Source organism: Tenrec ecaudatus, chromosome 5 (genome assembly GCF_050624435.1).
Source record: "Tenrec ecaudatus isolate mTenEca1 chromosome 5, mTenEca1.hap1, whole genome shotgun sequence".
Classification (NCBI taxonomy): domain Eukaryota; kingdom Metazoa; phylum Chordata; class Mammalia; order Afrosoricida; family Tenrecidae; genus Tenrec; species Tenrec ecaudatus.
The window spans coordinates 179,381,563-179,400,796 of record NC_134534.1 but is presented as its reverse complement, the minus strand read 5'-3'; positions in this window follow the sequence as shown (position 1 = coordinate 179,400,796).

The window sequence follows — 19,234 nt, the reverse complement described above, 5'->3', positions numbered from 1 at the left end:
GATCCATTCTAAAAGCATGTTCATCGCAGAGGGGCACATCGGGGGGAAGAGTTCTGGTGGCGATTGACCTACATATTGCTTTTGTGTGAGGTACCAAGAAGGTGCTAGATGAACCCAACCCAACCCAGGGCCATCAAGTTGATCCCAACTTGCAGCGACTCTGCAGAACAGAGCGGAACGGCCCGCAGGGTTCCCAGGGCAGTCAAGGCACAGAATGGCCCGTGGGTTCAAATTTGCCAACCTTGCCCTTAACGCCCGGTGTTTAACCCCTGCATCACTGAGGGAAGTAAAATAGAGAGCAAAAGGACATGGGCTCTGCACTCTCTCTCCAGACAGAGCGTATTTCCTAAGGGTGCGGTCCAACTCAAAGGAGTTGCTTTGTGCGTCAACTTGAGACAGGAATTGTGCTTTCGGCAGGAAACTTGTTCTAGATGTCAATTCCACGTGGGCTTCCCATCCACGTGACCATTCAGCGACAGGGTGGTGAGACTAGAAAACAGGTTGTGGACGAAAAGTTCTTGCATCGCAGATTTTATTGCATTGTGTTCATTGGAAGGGATGCTGTAAAACCTTGAGGAATGTTGGGGAACTAAGTCAAGATGCTCAATGAGTCTCAGTCAGATGGGTCACAGAAGCCTTATTCTGCACCCATGTATTTTACAAGCTTGCCAGAGGAGGAGGTGATGGTTTATTTTATTGTTAAAGACAACTTTGTTGCTGGGATCATCTTTCGTCCCCCCAAAATAAAATAAAACAAAGGCACCGAGAGCAATGAAGTAGCAAATTCAGTTTCCAAAAACAAACACAATTCTGACTCAAGGTTAAGTTGACTGCCCTTGAATTTAAGGTTGCTTGGCCTAAAGGCCCAAAGTGCACTCATTGTAGCCACTCGATAAACATTTGCTGAATGAATTTCATGAGGGTTATTATTGTCTCCCTCTATGGGCTGCACACCTGCACCCATTTCCTCAAATGACATAGAGGAAATACCTCTGTGTCTCCAGAAGTGGTTGAGGTTCTCCTTGGGCTGGACCCAGAGAACAAAGGTTACACACTAGACCCAGGGCACACCCACAGCTACCCACAGATGCAGCTGGAGATGCTGGGGGTTGGCTGGAAAGACTCTGGCCAGCTTGGGCCTTGGGGGAAATGCGGCCACATCAGGAAGCTCTCAGAAACAAAGCGGCTTCCTGCTGGGCCATCAGAAGGCCACCTTCTCCCTGCTGACCCTAGTCCCATCCCTGCAGGCCAAGCCAGCCCCTCACACTGGGCTTAGTTTAGTCTTGGAAATTGCACAGTGTTTGTTTCAGGCTGCACAAGGAATATGTACTCCTCATAGAAATATGAAAAGGGAAAAAAATCACCTAAAAGATTCTTACCTATAATCCCAGGATCCAGAGAAGAGACAGTTAATATTTTAGTACCAGCGGCTTATTTCTGTGTCTAAGCATGCCTAGACAGGAACATGATTTTTAATACTAACGTACCTCTATGCATGCATATGTGTGGGTGTGGTTTAGCAATACAGTATTTGGATTTGTCCCGCATATGCCTGTTTAGTGTTATAAAACACAATATTTCCTTTACCATTTTTTTTAACTGGCTGCCTAATTGAACAGACATGTGTGGTCCTAAGTGTTGACCCTGAAGCCAGGCCTCTCTGGGTTCAATGCTGGCTCTTCCCGTTGGTTTCCATGAGCCTTTAGAAGATTCCTAAATTCAGTGTGCCTAAGTGTGCTTATCTGTGAAATGAGCGGCAAACTCCTGCCTCACATAGTTATAATGGTGTGAAAATGTGCCGATCAGTAAAGTGTTTACACAAATGGCCAAATGTGGAAGACTGTCCATAAAGATGGCCTTTCGTTACTACACCAGCCCCCAAAGTGCGTGGACAGTCTCGCCACATTCACTGCTGAGCAGCGTTCTGACTGCACTTCTTTCAAGACCGATTAGTGTGTTCTTCTGACCATTCACGGTAAATTCGATGTGCTTCACCGAGACCATGATTCAGATGCAGCAATTGTTCTAGCTTCCCTCCTCATTGTTCAACTTTATTGACATATAATTCACATATCATGCACTTCAAAAAGAGTTGTATGATCACCACTCGCATGACTTCTAGAGCATTTTCTTCCTTCTTGTACTCGTCGCTATGAGCTTCCCGTATCCTTCCCACCCCACCCCCATTCCCAATAAGCCATTAATCCAGTTGTCTCCGTACATTTACCTATCTTGGATTTCATATACTAGAAAACATTATTTTTAAGTTAAAAACCTAAAAACAATAACAAAATAAACCATAAAAAGATCTCAACTGGTAAGAAAGCAGGCAATATTGAAAACAAAAACAACTTTAAAATGAGCCAAAAGGGAGATCAACTGAGAAGGTGTTAGATTTTAACTCAATTCGCGCTGCAACAACCCACTTCCCATTTTCCTCTGCATGACAGCAAGGCCAGCCACATCCTGGTCTGCAGTCAGATCAAAAGGGAGAGCAAGTGATGAGATTACATTTGAACCTAGTTGCATTCGCCATAATCGAGTCCACATGCTCTCTGTCTGACAGCAAGAGCATTCACGTCCCTCAGCAGTAGTCACTGGAGGCTTAATCCATGCGTGGACACTGCATGATAGTCATCCACAGCCTTCTGCAAACCCGGTGTACACAACTTAAGTTCTGATACCATTCTGTGTTAGGCAGCGTTCCCTAGAGAAATAAAAGGAGGACACTTATGACTCTACACACACACACACACACACACACACACACACACACACACACACACAATATGGATAGATTTATACAGCACAAATAAGCATGACAGCTAATTAGTCCACACAGCAGTACACAGGGCTCAATTCAACTCACTTCTGTGGAACAGTTAATATACTGGAAGTCCTTCAACTCATATGGGCTGCAGGGTCCAAAGTCAAGGAAGCAGACAGCTGAGTCTTCCCTTGGACAATGCAGGCAGAGTCTGCCCACAGGCAGCAAACAGCAGGGCGGGTCACCAACAGTCAGCAGCTCAGGAGCTTAGCAAATCAGACACAGATGGGATATGGAACTCAAGCAATGCAAGATGACAGGATCCACCAGCCTCAAGCTCAAGCGAAGTACACACCAGTAGTGTGGTAAAACAGTTCTCAAAGGAACCTCAAGCTGTAGCCACATAATTCACGGGTTAGATATCTCACACGTAGTGTACCTCACAAGTTGAGGCAGAAAATTAGCTAAAGCAGCTGCATGCTGGTTGCTGGTCTGATCACCAGAGAGCAAGAGTGAGGGGTGGTCCTTGCTGAGCCATTTATCTCTTTGCCCTCCAGTCAAACTGTGACCTGGTTAATCCCACATGTTCCTATTGGCCAGGTTGGCACAATAAACTTACCTATCACACATTCCCTCTTTTGCGTTTCTATTTTATTATTTATAATCCTTGGATCTTTCAGGCAAGTGTGCTTCTTACAAGTGGACTTAATTTATACCTCACTTAGATGGCTGCTTGTTGGAAGATAAGCCTTTAAGACCCCAAATACTCTTCTATTTGATAGCTGGGCACCATCTGCTTTCTTTAATACACTTTGCTATAGCAGCAATAGCTTTGGTGATTTCATCATGAAGGCAAGTATCAAGCTGGGCCATGTCACAAAGAATGAATTGTTTTTAGAGTGGGAGCTTGAATTAAGTGTGCACCCAAAATATGGTTACATAGTTATGGTTTATATACATCTCTGGCTCACTTTAGAGGCCTTATCATTTTATGATAGATAACATTATCAATCATCAACTGATAATGTCATTAATTTGGCCAATAGTATAGAATTTAATACACTGTTGAGAACAGGAAATTATACAAGTATAGGCCAGGTATGAACCATATTACATGAATTATTAACTTATACAGAATAAACTTTTAGGTGACTGGGTATTGGTGATACAGCAAACTTTCCAATAACATTCGTTCACACAGGCAGAACCGTGCCTATCAGATTAATATGTCTTAGTAAAGCAGGAGGGTATTAAAATAGTAAATATATGGCAATCCTGGGCCACCTTCTATTGGGCACCTTCAAAGCAAGGGGATGTACCAAAGTCCAACTACCTTCAATTTCATAACTTTGGGGGTGGCAGTCACCTGCTTCTCACACTAGGGAGTTTCAGCCTTACCAAGGGCTGTAGGTGAGTTTGAGGTAAAGCCCAGTTTACTTAGTGAGGTTTCTTCATTGAGTCCTTCTGGTGTGGACATTGAAGGATGTTGTGCACATTGAGTCTGAAGTCTCAGTAGTTTATAGCACACCACTGGGGTCACCAAGGGCTTGATAGACATTAGATCAAAAATGCCCAATTAGGATCATAGTACTGGACTTATTATGACCTTGGGTTCTTTATAAGTATTGTCATATTAGGCCAGGTTGGCTAGAGAAACAAATCCAGAGACACTCATATATGTAAGAAAGAACTTTATATAAAAAGTAATTGTATATCAAGAAAGTATCCCAGCCCAGTCCAGATCAAGTCCATAAGTCTAATACCAGTCCATAAGTCCATCTCCAGACTCACGCAGCCACATGCAATGATGCAGAATGCAGGAAGATCAAAAGCCAGTGGTTGAAAAATGTGTGGATCTAATGGCATTGAATGCATCCCAGGGCTTGTGCAGGTCTCCAGGTGGTGTCAACAGGAAGACAAAGACAGACAGACAGAGAGAGAGAGAGAGAGAGGTGCCCCACCTCCAAGAGAGCCCTTGGTGGCATCTCCAAATGAGATCATCCAGCTGCAACCTGATTGATAGGCTAAACTCCACCCATATCTTCTTATGGAGCCATGTTGACACAAACTAACTCAAAGTCCATACCTTGCCAACTTGGCACTTGTACACAATTCTTTAGCCAAATATAATTTTTAAACAAAACAACAATAAAGTCATAGTTGTACTTAATGGGATGAAACAAAAATATACAACTAAAAATGTGCCAGCCTCATTTAAACATGATACAGTATAAGTGAACAAAACAAAAATATTGTATACAGTTAAGCAGTTATGTGAATACCTACACTATAATCCTATCAATATATTTCCCCACCCATGAAAGTTTATAAGCCAGATACTTCATGCCTTTATCCTCCCCATTTTGGGTATCAAATTTCTAGACTGCCCACTTATATGAACCCAGTGCTCCAAGGAGACAAGCCTGTTCTTTGATGTGAAGTGGAATCTTCATTCCAGTTGGAACCTTGTGAGCACATGTCCCTAAACAAAATCAAATCAAGACAGGCCTTCCATCAATAAAATCAGCAGCAATATGCACCAAGTCACAGGCTTAAAAATTGTATCTTCATCTGGTTGGGTTCTGGACAACTCAATGTGGGCCGCCTTGCTTAGCCTTACCAGGGCGCCAATTGGCCATCTCACCTTTCAACCATGGGTCCTGTCACACATTCTCAACAACCCTAGACCCCTTGGGTGAGGTCATACCATCAGCTCAGATTCCACACATCTCTTTAAATGTCAGACCAGCCAACCTGCTCTGGTCTTCTCCTCTGGCCCCTGTGAACCAGGTCCATGGGCGTCAGTCGCCAGACTCAACCCATTTAGCTGTTGCTGCATTTCTCCCACTTCCACTCAAGAAGTGGATCCAGGTGGTTGCCTGGTGAGCTTTTCAGGCTGCCCAAAGGCTCTCTTTAAACTTTCAATTCTAGAAAGGGGATTTTCTTCATGGCTCCAACTTTTTTTTCCAGCTTCAGGCACAAACCTCTAGTTCAAAATTCAAAAAGGCCAGATTCCTTTTTTTTCCCCCTTCAGTCTGCCAACAGCTTTCAGCAAGTCTTTTGAAATGCAAATATACCGAGCACTAAAGGCACTGGGTGGGGTTTATCTTTTCAGAGCCTTCTTTGCAGGTATGTCTTATACCTATTTAAAGATCTAATTTAATGGCTTACAAACTCTCTATTCAGACTTCACAATAATAATTTCTATCACACATTATATTAATTAACAATAAGTAGAAGAAATCAATGTAATCCTAATACAGCCAGATTCTAAAAAACGATTCTTAAAATAGTCAAGTTCAATCCTTATCTAAACTACCCCATTTTTATTCAGTATGGCATTAGGCCTCTGGCTACATCAAACCAGGGCAGGCCCTTCTGTGAGCCATTTTGACTACACAGCACGCCCTCGGAGAAATTCAAGGATGGTGATTTCATCCCCTGAGCTCAAATTTTATACTTATCACATTCATTTTCTCCATTTCCAAGGGATTGACAAAAGACAATTTCTTGGTAGCATCTCCAAATGAGGTCATCAAGGTGCAGTCTGATTGACAGCCTAAACTCAACCCATATCTTCTTATGGGGGCCATGTTGACACCAAAACCTATCACAGCGTTAAGCACTTTTTCCCATTTACCTTCCAACAGAAATGAAAACACCTTTTGGACACATACATGCCCCCCGCCCCTCCCAATCTTGTCTTGACTTTAGAGCAAGGCTCGCGCTTACCAGTCTTGTCGGAGTGTCTGCTGATCTGGGGGGACCTTATCACAATGCTGTATGGTCGCAAATGAATGACTGGTCTTCTCCCTTTCCTTTCTCGAAGGTTATTTTTAAGGTTTCCCTGTGCCTTCTGTTTGGAAGTCAACATGATGGGCTCGCTCCGATGGGGGCATGTCTTATTTGTTTTACTTTGACTGTATTACACTTCCTGCTGCCACAGATTCAAGTCTTTGATAAATACCAGAACATTCTTAGCCATTTTTGTTTTAAATATTGTGTCTCCTGATTCTCTCTGAGACTCTTAAACAGAAACGCTTGGATATTTTCATTTGGTATGCTTATCTCTTAACTTCTCTTGGATGTTTTGCATCTCTTGATCTAGCTGTGTTTTGTGCATTGTATAATTTCTTCATATTTCCTTTCTGGTTCTCCAATTCTTTGAGCAGCTGTATTTAATCAGCTGAAACCTATCGACTGAGTTTTTAATTTCAGTCGTTGGATCTTTATTTTTAAATTTTTACTTGGTTCTTTTTCATATTGGGTTGGCTTCATTTTAAAATATGTCTTTTGGTTAATGTTTTGAAATCTGTTCTTTCTAATCATGTCAAATGTTCTTATTTTATAATCTATAAGATCGTCCAATTATCTGAAGGTCTTGATTTCTAATACTATTGTTTATTGTATCTGCCAGCTCTCAGTCACAGGAGATTATGTCCTCAGGCATAGTAAGAATTTTGGTTGTGAGTTCCTCTTTTGTGGGCAGCCTAAGCGCCCTGGAGTTTATATTGACTTGGGCTAATTTTCATGTACTTTTTTTAAAATAGATTTTCCTGAAGCATGCCTATCACATGGATTGGAACCTAAAATCTGCATGCAGTGCACCTGGGAATTCCAGGAAGAATTTTTTCCCTAAGACTCCCAGTGTAGGAAATGACATGCAAGCTGGCTTGTCATCTCTCTTGTCATGTGTGATTTGGCATAGATGTTTATCTAGTCTTCTCTTTTGTTGAAGTGTTGTCTTTTAGGGGACACCACTTTCTGTGGGAACCTTGATCTCTCCTACTGGCATGGTGCCAAAACTCTGCGTACTATCTTGGCAAAAGTGTTGAAACCCAAGCCTCAGATGACGGAGGCTGACCATCGATCGCTGAGGCAGCCCATGGGTCAGCTCAGCTGTTTACTGCTCTGGTTTTTAGATTACTCTTTATTTTCTGCTTTGGGAATTTTTTTTTACATTCTTTCAAATTGCATTTAAACTCCAATTTATCCTGTTTTGCCTTGCATTTCCAGATGCTTGCACTGATCTGGTTTTCAAAGTGGAAGTGCCTCATGCTTTTATTTTCTCAATTGCAACTGACGTCATTTTGTGTGAAACCCAAGTGCATTTTTTTAATTGGCCTGGGTCAACTTTCATGTTGTTTTTAAAAAATCGATTTTCCTGAACCATGCTGAACCAGTATGAACCTGAACCTAATGCCTTCACGTTGAGTGATAGGTAGGACGTAACTTCAGCTTCAAGAACCACTTGTGTCTTGCCTCCCTGCTTCCACCGAAGACATTAAAAATCTGATGACAGATCAAGTCTTCATGGAGCCTTACGATGAAGGAGGGTCTTCACATTTCACAGAGTGCTTGCCTCTCTGCCGCTGCTCATTGTGTTTACCTTGGTGATGTTTAGATGGCACCGTTCAGGACACAGCATACGTGAGACTCGATGGGGTGGTTCCAGGACAGACAGACTCCTCTGAGGGCCAGGGCTTTGAACCGAGCATCACCTTTCTGGAAACAAAGGTTGTTGAGGAAACAGTACAGATCCAACATGACTCTTGACCTTGGTAAGGGGAGCTTACTACATCTGTTTGAACTAAAAGAGGCAGTTACCGGGTCACTTACTCTTGACAGTCGGAAGCTGCCAGAAAAACAACCCACACCAGTTCTGGCTAATGAATTTGGATACAAAATGTGTCAGATCAGGGACAGATCCATCCTCGATGTTATTCTGGTGTTATTTATTGCAGATCATGATTATTCTAATTTGTAGACGTGCAGACCCCATTTGGCGGTAGCCTCACAAATGAAGTTAGGAAGGGAAACTTCGAAGGGGAAAAGATCATATATAAATGACTTTTGGGTTATTTGCTATTTTGAATTAATCCCATTGCTACTTCTCTTGCTGCAGGGACATGCTTGTGAGCAGTTCATTTTTAAAGGGGCAGGGCAGTTTGGGAAACGAAGAGAGAGTTATAGGAAGAGGATTGGGTCTCCAGACTTCTTATTCCATGGACCTAATTTGTTCCATGAAGTGATGAGCATTTTTATTAATTCTTTTACACGGGGGCCTGGAATGAACTGAATCAGGTGAAATGTTTGCAAAGACTGATGCTCAGAAAAACTGTCAGTGAACTTTCCGGTAGCTCTTTGCATTCAGAACCTCTTTTACATTAGGAAGAGATTCAAGAGGGCCCACAGCCACCCTGGAATGCATGGGTGGTCCAATGCATCTCATCCATCCAAAATGAGTGTGAACGGCTACATGCGGTTTCCTGGCTCCGATGTTGCAGCAAATCGTGCTGCAGCAAAGCACCCAACAAACGAAAACTACATTTCCTTTTCTTCTTGAATGCAAGCTGGTCGTCCTCCACCACACTCCTTGCAGTTAAGTGCATTCACATGGCCGAGCGCTAACCAATGGAGTCCAAGCAGAAGCACCTGTATCATTTCCAGGTCTGCTTCATAACAGACTCTGCACTCAAGCTCCAATGTGCTCTTTTCTTTTTCTGGCTGCTTGGGGTAGCAACCACCATGGGAAAGAGGACCAAGCGACCCTCTGCCTGGGTGCGTATAGGACCAGATGGAGTACAGTTGTCCAGTGTTCTGTTTCTACTCTCGTGGATGATTATGTGTTTGGGTAGAATTTGGTGTCAAGGCCTCATCTGCCCGAATCAAGGCAGACTAGAGCAAGGTCACAGAGGAAGAGGGCCTCCCCATGAGAGCTTTGTCTTTGTGCACCAAGACACACCTCTCTGTCCCAGCGTGACTTATGGCAGGTGCTCTGCAGAGTCTCTGAGGCTACAACCTCTGCAGCCGGAGGTCCCCTGGTGTCCTTTTAGAGCCCAGAACCCAGGAGAGTGCTTGCAGTCTCTGTTATGCATGACCCCTAATTCATCACCAGCAGTTGCTCTGATGGGAACCAGTGCTTTTGGGTGTCTGATTATTCAAATCCCTGGGCAGCTGAGATGTCTGTGTTCGCCTGCCACACCTTCCTCCTGGAGCATTGGGTTTCAGCTGCAGATTTTGGGGGGAGAAAGGGGAAGAAAGAACATTATTTTCATATTAAAATAAACATGAATGGGCAGAATGTAAAATGGGATGCATTTCAAAGGCTAAGCCTAAGACTTCAAAGGGATTTCAAGCTTGCATTTGCAGTTCTGGATCCAACCTCAGGCCTCCCTTGGGATGCTGCTAGTTCACTGTGTTTGGGGTTGTCTGCGCTGTACTTCAGTTCTTGTTATTCTTAGGGTTTTAAGGTTTTGAATCCAATCGCCAAATATCTTCTTCTAATAGAGTGTGCTCAATTTAAGGGTTGTCAAATATTATCAGAATATCAGATCATTTGTTATTGGACTCTTTTCTTCTTCCCTTTCCCTCCATTCCCCACCCCATGGGGATAAAACCCAACAAAACCAAAGGAAAGAAGAGACTTTACAATCCAAGCATATCAACCATGAAGTGGCTTTTAAATGGGAGTCTCCTACCCAACCTCCCTCTCAGCCACAGTTTCACAGACCTCCTCCTTCCCTATCCCTGCCCTCCCAGGTCTCCCTCTCCCAGCTTTTCCCGTGGACGCGAGGAGAAACTCAGGCCCAGATCCCCTTCTGTTTCTGCCCTCTGTGTCCCTGAATTGGACCTTTGTGTGAGCTGTCCATCCCAAACAGAAGTATCATAAGCTTCTACCATGGGCCACTCTTGACGGATGCTCATGCTGGGCCTCTTCTTGTCTTTCCCTCTTCAAGTAGCCAACGCCCTCTCCAGTCAGCATCCACGTGGGAAGAAAACAACCGCTCCAGGATCCAGCAGCAGTTTAGCAAAAAATCCCCTAAACCTTCTCATTTCTTACAAGTGGACACACCAGCAGCCGCTCATTCTGGGCTCTCACCCACATTCCTCTTGCTCCCCTCCCAGTCCTGCCATATGGTATCCTCCAGGACGGCAGAACGTGTGTTTCACTGGACTCTGGGACACAGCCTTCAGAGTGAGGAACATATCTTCAGGGTCGGACTCCTTTCCCAGAGGACTGTGACCAAGCTGGTGAGGACCATGGCCACATGGATCCGCCTCAGGGGGCTGTCTACCCTGGCAAGCCCAGAGTACTGAGAAGCCTAAGGGGTGAGCCAGTGTTAGAAGAACTGGGACCAGATTATCCTGTGCAAGATCCTGGGACTGAGGGCTCAACCTCAACTTACTGCCATCGAGTCAATTCCGACTCATGGTGACCCTGTAGAACTGCTCCCCTGTGGGTTTCTGAGACTATTCTTCTTTATAGGAGTAGAAAGCCTCATTTCTCTCCTGTAGAGTGTCTGGTGGTTTCAAGATGCTAACCCTATAGTTAGTAGCCTCATGCATAACCCACTGTGCCACCAAGCCTCATCATTTTGTTTAAAAGGTGACCTTGTGGAGTAGGTTTGATTTAAGACTTAAAGATTATTTCAAGACAATGGAATTAGGGATTCTCCCAGCCGCAGTCCAATGAATCTGGTTTCTGTGAAGAATCTGGATTATGTTCTGCATGGTTTTCTCCTTTATCAGGATCCATCCATTGACGCCTTGATCAAAATGTTGAGTAAGGATAGCCAGGCAATCTGCAGGTTTGACAATGGAGATCATAGTTCATTTAGGCCATTAGACCTGCAGTTCATTTCCTACTCTAATGCCTGGGTTTCCTTTTTCCTCAGCTCTTCCAGGGGAACAGAGACCAATTGTTATACTTGGGATGACAACTGACAAATTCTTTTTTTTTAATCATTTTATTAGGGGCTCATACAAGTCTTATCACAATCCATACATACATCAATTGTGTAAAGCACATTTGTACATTCATTGCCCTCATCATTCTCAAAACATTCACTCTCCAATTAAGCCCCTGGCATCGGCTCTTCATTTTTCCCCTTCCTCCCTGTTCCGCCCTCCCTCATGAATCCTAGTTAATTTATAAATTATTGTTTTGTCATATCTTACATTGTTTGACATCTCCCTTCACCCATTTTTATGTAGTCTGCCCCCCAGGCAGGAGGTCATATGTAGATACTTGTAATTGGTTCCCCCTTTCCACCCCACCGTCCCGCTACCCTATCGGTATCACCACTCTCACCCCTGGTCCTGAAGGGATCATCCGCCCTGGATTCCCTGTTTCCAGTTCCTATCTGTACCAGTGCACATCCTCTGGTGTAGACAAATTTGTAAGGTAGAACTGGGATCATGATAGTCGGGGTAGGGGCTGCGGGGGAGGAAGCATTTAGGAACTAGAGGAAAGTTGTACGTTTCAATGTTACTACACTGCACCCTGACTGGCTCGTCTCCTTCATGAGACCCTGCCGTGAGGGGATGTCCAATTGCCTATAGATGGTCTTTGGGTCTCCACTCCATACTCCCCACCTCATTCACAATGATATCCTTTGTTTGTTCTGATGATGCCTGATACCTGATCCCTTCAACACGTTGTGATTGCGATCCCCTCAACACCTCGTGATCCCACAGGATGATGTGCTCCTTTCATGTGGGCTTTGTTGCTTCTGAGCTAGATGGCCGCTTATTTACCTTCAAGCCTTTAAGACTCCAGATGCTATATCTTTTGATAGCTGGGCACCATGAGCTTTCTTCACCACATTTGCTTATTCACCCGCTTTGTCTTCAGTGATTGTGTGGGGAAGGTGAGCATCATGGAATGCCAATTTAATAGAACAAAGTATTCTTACATTGAGGGAGTACTTGAGTGGAGGCTCAATGTCTATCTGCTACCTTAATACTAAATCTCTCTCTCTCTCTCTCTCTCTCTCTCTCTATATATATATATATATATATATATATATATATGCACATAGATCTATTTCCCCATCCTCATATATAAAAATATTTACATATATACATACCTTTATTTAGACCTCTATAAATGCCCTTTACCTCCTTGCTCTTTCCTCTATATCCTTGTACTTTCCTCTTGTTCCACTATCATGTTCAGCCTTCGATAGGGTTTCAGTAATTCCTCTTGGTTACATTACCTTTGGTCGTGCCCTACTAGGCCTTCTACACCCTCCTGAATTAGATCACTTGATGTTCCTTGTCCCTGGGTTTGTTAGCACCACTACTTTTGCCCCAACCTCCCCTCCCCCATGTCCCCCCAGAACTGTCAGGCCCGTTGTTTTCTCCTCCAGATTGATCATCCAGCCTATCTTATTTAGATAGACCTGCAGAGATAATAACATGCACAAAAACAAGACAGAGCAAAAAAATAAAATGAAACAACAACAAGCCAATGACAACAAAACAAAACACAGCAACAAGAAAGAAAAACTTGTAGTTAGTTCAAGGGCTGTTTGTTGCCCTTTAGGATTATTTTCCAGTCAAGTCTGATGGGGCGCCAAGCCCTGGCCCCAAAGTCCATTTTTAAGTATTCCCTGGGAACTTCGTTGCTCTGCTCCCCTTGCTGTTCTGTTCCACGCCCTTCGTCTTTTGCCTCGGTGTGGTGGGATCAGTTCCTGTGAAATTCCCTCACTGTGTCTCCAGTGGACAACTGACACATTCTTGAGACTTCAGTCAACCCCAAATTAGGAGGCAGAACAGATACTCTAGAAGCAATAACTGCACGATTGACTGTACAAGCATGAGACTATACCATTCAAACCAAGAAAGCACATTTCACCAAGTGTTTAAATCAAACAAACGAAACTCATTGCTAACAAGGAGATCCAACTTGTAGACACCCACCCTGTAGGCTGTCAATCTTTCCAGAATGCCTCCTCTTTCTCACGTGGATGCACTGGTGGAACTAAACTGCGGACCTTGTGGTTACAGCACATAACCCACTCTGCCACCAGGGCTTTTACGAATTATTTCAAAAACAAAAGCAAACTCACTGCCATCAAGTCTTATAGGGTCATAGCGACCCTGGAAGACAAGGTATAACTGCCCCTGTGGGTTTACCAGACTATAGCGCTTACAGCAATAGAACGCCCCATCTTCTTCCTGTGGAGTGACTGGTGGTTTTGAATCTCTGACCTTGGGGATTGCAGCCAAACCAACGTGTTGTAGTTATGACACCCCCAGGGCTCTTTTACAAAGTATTTAGTTAAATAAAGCACTTTTAAAGCTCTTAAATAGTATCAACAACTACTCCCTGTCTTATTTGTTTATTGTAGTGGTGGCTGTTATTACTGGAAGAGTATCTTCATGATTACCATTTCCATTGGTCAAGTTGTGTAACCATTCCTCTTACCCAGCGCCACACATTGAGTTGATTCTAACTCACAGCAAATCTTCAGGACAGAGTAGAACTATTCCTTAGGGTTTTTAAGACTAAATCATCTGGGTATCTCGTATTTTGAGAGAGCCTTATAGTTTCTCCTTTGAATTAGCTGATGGGCTTGGATCACTTTCCTTGTAGTTAGTGGCCCAGCGCTTCACCCACAGTATCACTAGGCTTCCTTCCAATTATCCTTAGGGAATGCCATCTTTCCCATCACTGTAAATAAAAGTTCATTACTTCCCAGAAATTTTCCTCTCTCCTTTCTCCTTGTGCTGGTAACCACGAAGAAAGGATCACTGGACACTCTCTGTTTACCTTTCCTCGTCATTTTATATAAGTGAGCTCCTACAGAGTTTGTCTATTGCCTCGATTGGCCTCCTGTCTGCAATTGCTTCGGTTGGCCTCCTGTCTGCAATGTTCATTTATGTGGTAGTATTTTAAGGACTTTGTTTCTCGTTATTAAGCCACGCTCACTGCCATTGAGTCGATTCTGACTCAGAGTGACCCTTTGGCGCCTTCATTTCTTGTTATAGCCTAGGAATATTTCATTGTATGTCTGTAGCACATGGTGTTTACCTATTTATCTGTTGGTAGATGTTTGGGTTGTTTCCAACTTTTAGCTATTGGGAATAGTGCTGCAATGACCATGATTGCCCTGTGTTTTTGCATACAACATGCCTACTAGATAGCATGCACATGCCCTTAACATGCATAAGAAACTAATGCAAGAAGAGATGGAGGCCTGCAGAGGAAACACATAACGCGTTCATTATTTGTGTACTAATACTCTACATATGTTTGTTCTTGTGGCTGTTTTTTATTATCCATATTTAATTTATTGTCCAGAATGTTTCACCTTTATTAAGATCTACAGAGTAATTTGGGGGGCATTTAAAAAGAGTAGATTAAAAATATTATACATCATATTATAATTATATTCTTTGAGATTATTCTTAAGAATATATCCACGCTTCACTTGCCAGGTTTCAAAGACCAAGACTTATCCAAAAATTGATGCTAGGTGAAGGTGAGAGATGACCACATCAAATCACAAAATTAAAAAATGCCTGGATCATTGTGTAACTGCCAAACCACAGAGGATCAGGGCTCAACAAAGTGGGCACATAACCTTTACCTTCACAACCAAGGATACTTTTTGCCTTGACCCTGGTCTTCATTACTGCCAGACATGCATTATTGGTGTGCAAAGTAGGCCAATAACAGATATTTTGCTATCACCGGGAATGAAAAACATGCTGCTGCTGTTGCTGCTGCTGCTAGGTGCCACTGAGTCAGTTCTGACTCATCGTGGCCTAGTCCTGTGTCAGATTCACAACAGTCCTTCTGTTTGAGCCATGGTTGCAGCCACTATGTCATTCCATCTTGTCAGGGCCTTCCTCTTTTCCGCTGCTCCTCTACTCTACCAAGCGTGATGGTCTTTTCCGGGGACTAGTCTCTGCTGACCACACGGGCAAAGTACATGAGACGAAGCCACACCATTCTTGCCTCGATGGAGCATTCTGGTTGGACTATTTCCAAGACAAATCCGTGTGTCCTTTTAGCAGTCTGGGGTACTTTCAGTGTTCTTCTCCAGCACCGCCCCTCAAAGGCATCGATTCTTCTTGCTGCTCAATGCATGTCTGGAGTGGATAGCTCAGTGTGCGCATGCTGGTCATTCAGCAGTTCAGGTTCCACGCTTCTGAGGCGCCGCTATACTGTTTTATGCTTGTTTGTTTGCTTATGCAATGGTTCCAGCACTTTAGATTCCCAACAGTAATTGACAAGGGTCTGATCTCTCTACATAATTTCCAACATTTAAAAAATTAAATTTATTGTTCATCTAAAAATTAGAGCCCTGGTCGTAGACGTGAGGTGGTAGGCAGCGCATCAGCTCATTTCAGCGTTGCGTGGCGTCTCTCGAATGGCTAGTGATGACACGCAGCTTTCAGGAGGTTGCGATTCGCTGACTCCCGTCCTTGGTGAAGTGCCTGCTCATGCCATTTGCCCAGTTTCTAATGGAGCTATTTGACTTTTGTGTTGTTAGCTTGTGTAAGTTCGATAGAGATTTGGGATATTAGGTCCCTTTGGGACACGAGGCTCCAGATCTCCAGTTGATTTGTTGTCCTCTTACTTTTTTTTTGGTATATCTTTAGAGGAATATAAATGTTTGGTTTTTGTGAGGTCCCTGTTAGCTATTTTGTTAATTTTCTTGTACATTTGCTGTTATATTTGACAATCTGTTGTTTAAAACAATTTTCACACCTTTGTCCCGATATTTTTCTTTCAGGACCTTCATGGTTTTAGCTTGAACACTGAGGTCCTTGATCTATTTTGAGTTACTCTTTGTTTATGGTGTGAGGCACAGGACTTGAAAAGCAGCAGTGTTTTAAAATGGAAATCATGCAATTAGAGAAATAATTATTTTGAATAGGTAGCATATTCAGAGGGGAAAAATCTCTAAAGTGAGAGAAAAAAAAATCTCAAACCCAGTGCTTACCACACCTCATAGGGACTCTGTATAGGTTTCTGGGACTCTAAGTATATTTGGGGTCAGGTAGGCTCACCTTTCTTCTAGAGGGGCTGGTGGGTTTCAACTGCCAACCTTGAAGTTTGCAGCTCCGTGCTTAACCCAAGGCACCACCATCAATCCTAAAAGTGGAAAAGAAATATAAAGTAAAATGTGGGCCTACTTTTAGCTTGTCTCCAAGATGCTCAGCTTCCTTCTTCCAAAGAAACAGTCCTAAATTTTGGGGGTATGCACCTAGACAGCAAACCGCGTGTCAATGCCGCAAGATCTACATGGGTACTTCAGTGGCATGGATTATGGTTTGGGGTTGGCAGTCAAAAGTGTTAACTGTTAGCATCCCCCAGGGACTCCCCAGAACCATTCGATAGTGACAAAAGCTGAAACCAAAGAGCCACAGGTGTTCCAGGGCTCCAGAGCACAATGGCAGAACTCATTGTAGGGCCGTCAGGGATGCTTTCTCAGAAGTGACAGCAGCGATCTTCCTAGCCATCGGCAGAGAGCATCCTGGGCCACTGTGTCCTCCAACCCAGCACAGAGCCATTAGTTGGAAGCCGAGGCAGGTGTTCCAGGGTCCCAGGCAAGGACTTGCCAAGGGGGAAAGCCTAGCATAGTATTTGAGTAGCTTACAAGACCAACGTCGATCATCTCAGGAGGGGCAGGGGGCAAAGCAGTGGGGTGGGGGTAGGGGTTGTTGGACAAAGAGAAGCGTAGCGTTCTCCTTGGAGAAATGCTCAGATACTTTGGGTTAGAGTCTACCCAGGGATGCCCTAGGAAGAAAGGCCTGGTTGTCTATTTCCAAAAATCAGTCACTCGAAAGCCTGTGGAGAACAGTTCTTCTCTGGTGCACAAGGGTTCACCTGGAGTTGGAATTGACTCTACAGCAACGGTTTGCTGGTGAATACCCTCCCCCTGGATTCACCAATTTTGTCCCATTTGTTCTTTTTTCCTCCCCAATCAGCTCTCTGTTTCTCCCTCTCTCCTTCTCCTTCTGTCTCTGAATTTATATATGTATATATGCTCCTCCCCACTTTCTTGCTGGACTACTTTAAAGTAAGTTGCTAAATATTTCAGCAGAAATCTGAAAATCAGAACATCCTCCTACATAACTCTGTGGTGATTATACTTATGAAAATCTTAATGTCATTATATAAAACTAATCATTATATAAAAGTTGATTTTGACTCATAGAGACCCTATAGGGAAGAGTAGAGCTGCCCCTGTGGGTTTCTGAGACTGTAACTCTTTAAAGGAGAAGAAAACCTCATCTTTCTTCCAGGGAGCAATTGGTGGTCTTGAACTGCTGACCTGGTGGTTAGCAGCCCAGCACGTCATACACTATGTCACCAGGGCTCCTTTTCACTATATTGTCTAATATATAGTTTAGATTCATTTGTTCAATTTGGGATCCTATTAAAGTCCAAACATTGCAGCAGCTGCTATCATTTTTTAAGTTTCTTTATCATAGAACAGTTCATTTTTATGTCTTTATGACACTGAATTTTTTTAGAGTTTAGGTTACTTTTCTTGTCCAATATCCTACCTTCTGTACTGAGCTGATTGTTTACTCATGGTGTTGGTTACTGGGTTCCTCCATCTCCTAGTTTTTACCTGTTCCTCAGAATAAAGTCTAAAGGCTTCATGAAATCCAGGTTAAACAATTTTGATAAGAACGTTATGTTGAGGATGATGGTGAAGAAGACATATTTTATTCCACCAGGAAGCATATGATGCTCTTGTTGCTAGGAGCCATCAAGTCGGTTGCCACTCCTAAGAGAAAGCCTGTGTGTAACAGAATGAAGCATTGCCTGATCCCCAGCCATTTTCACTATTTTTCTGATGTCTGAGCCCAGGGTTGTAGTCACTGTGTGAATCCGTCATGTCAAAAATATTCCCCTTTTTTATTGCTGAACCTACTTTACCAAGAGACTGGTCTTTCCTGACAGTCCGTCCAAAGTACGTGGACTGAAGTCTTGTCATCCTGGCTTCTATGGAGTGTTCTATCTGTATTTCTTCGAAGAAAGATTAGCCTGTTCTTCTGGACACGCGTGGCAGTTTCCACACTCTTTGTGCACACCGCCATTCAGAGGCGCCGGTTCTCCTGCAGTCGTCCTTACTAAGTGCTCAGCTCTCACCCGTGCAGAAGGCAGCTGGAAATAGCACAGTTTGGGTCACGTGCACCTTAGTCCTCAAGGTGACCTCGTTGCTCTCCCACATTTTAAAGAGGTCTTTTACAGCAGCGTTGCCCCGTGCAGTATGTCATTTGGTGTTTTGACTGCTGCTTCCATGAACGTTGATGGTGGATCCAAGAGGCATGAAGTTCTAGACAACTAAAGTTTTCTCTGTTCCTCAGGATGTTGTCTATGAGTCCAGGCGTGAGGGGAGCAGTTCCTTTATTTCGAGTGGCAATCTGTATGGAAAGCCTCAGTCTGATTTTTGTTAGCAAGTGTTTCAACCCCCCTCCCTTTGAGCAAGCACAATTGGGTCATTTGCAGCATGAAGGTTATTGTTAATAGGCCTCCCTCTAATCCTGACGCCGAGTTCTTCTTCATCTAGTCCAGCTTCTTGGGGTGGGGGTGGGGGAGCGGGGGGTGGACCCAGAATATAGATCGCATGGGCATGGTGAAAGGATTCGATCCAAATGCACACCATTCCTGATTTTAAACCACGAAGTGTTCCCTTTTTCTGTTTGAATGAT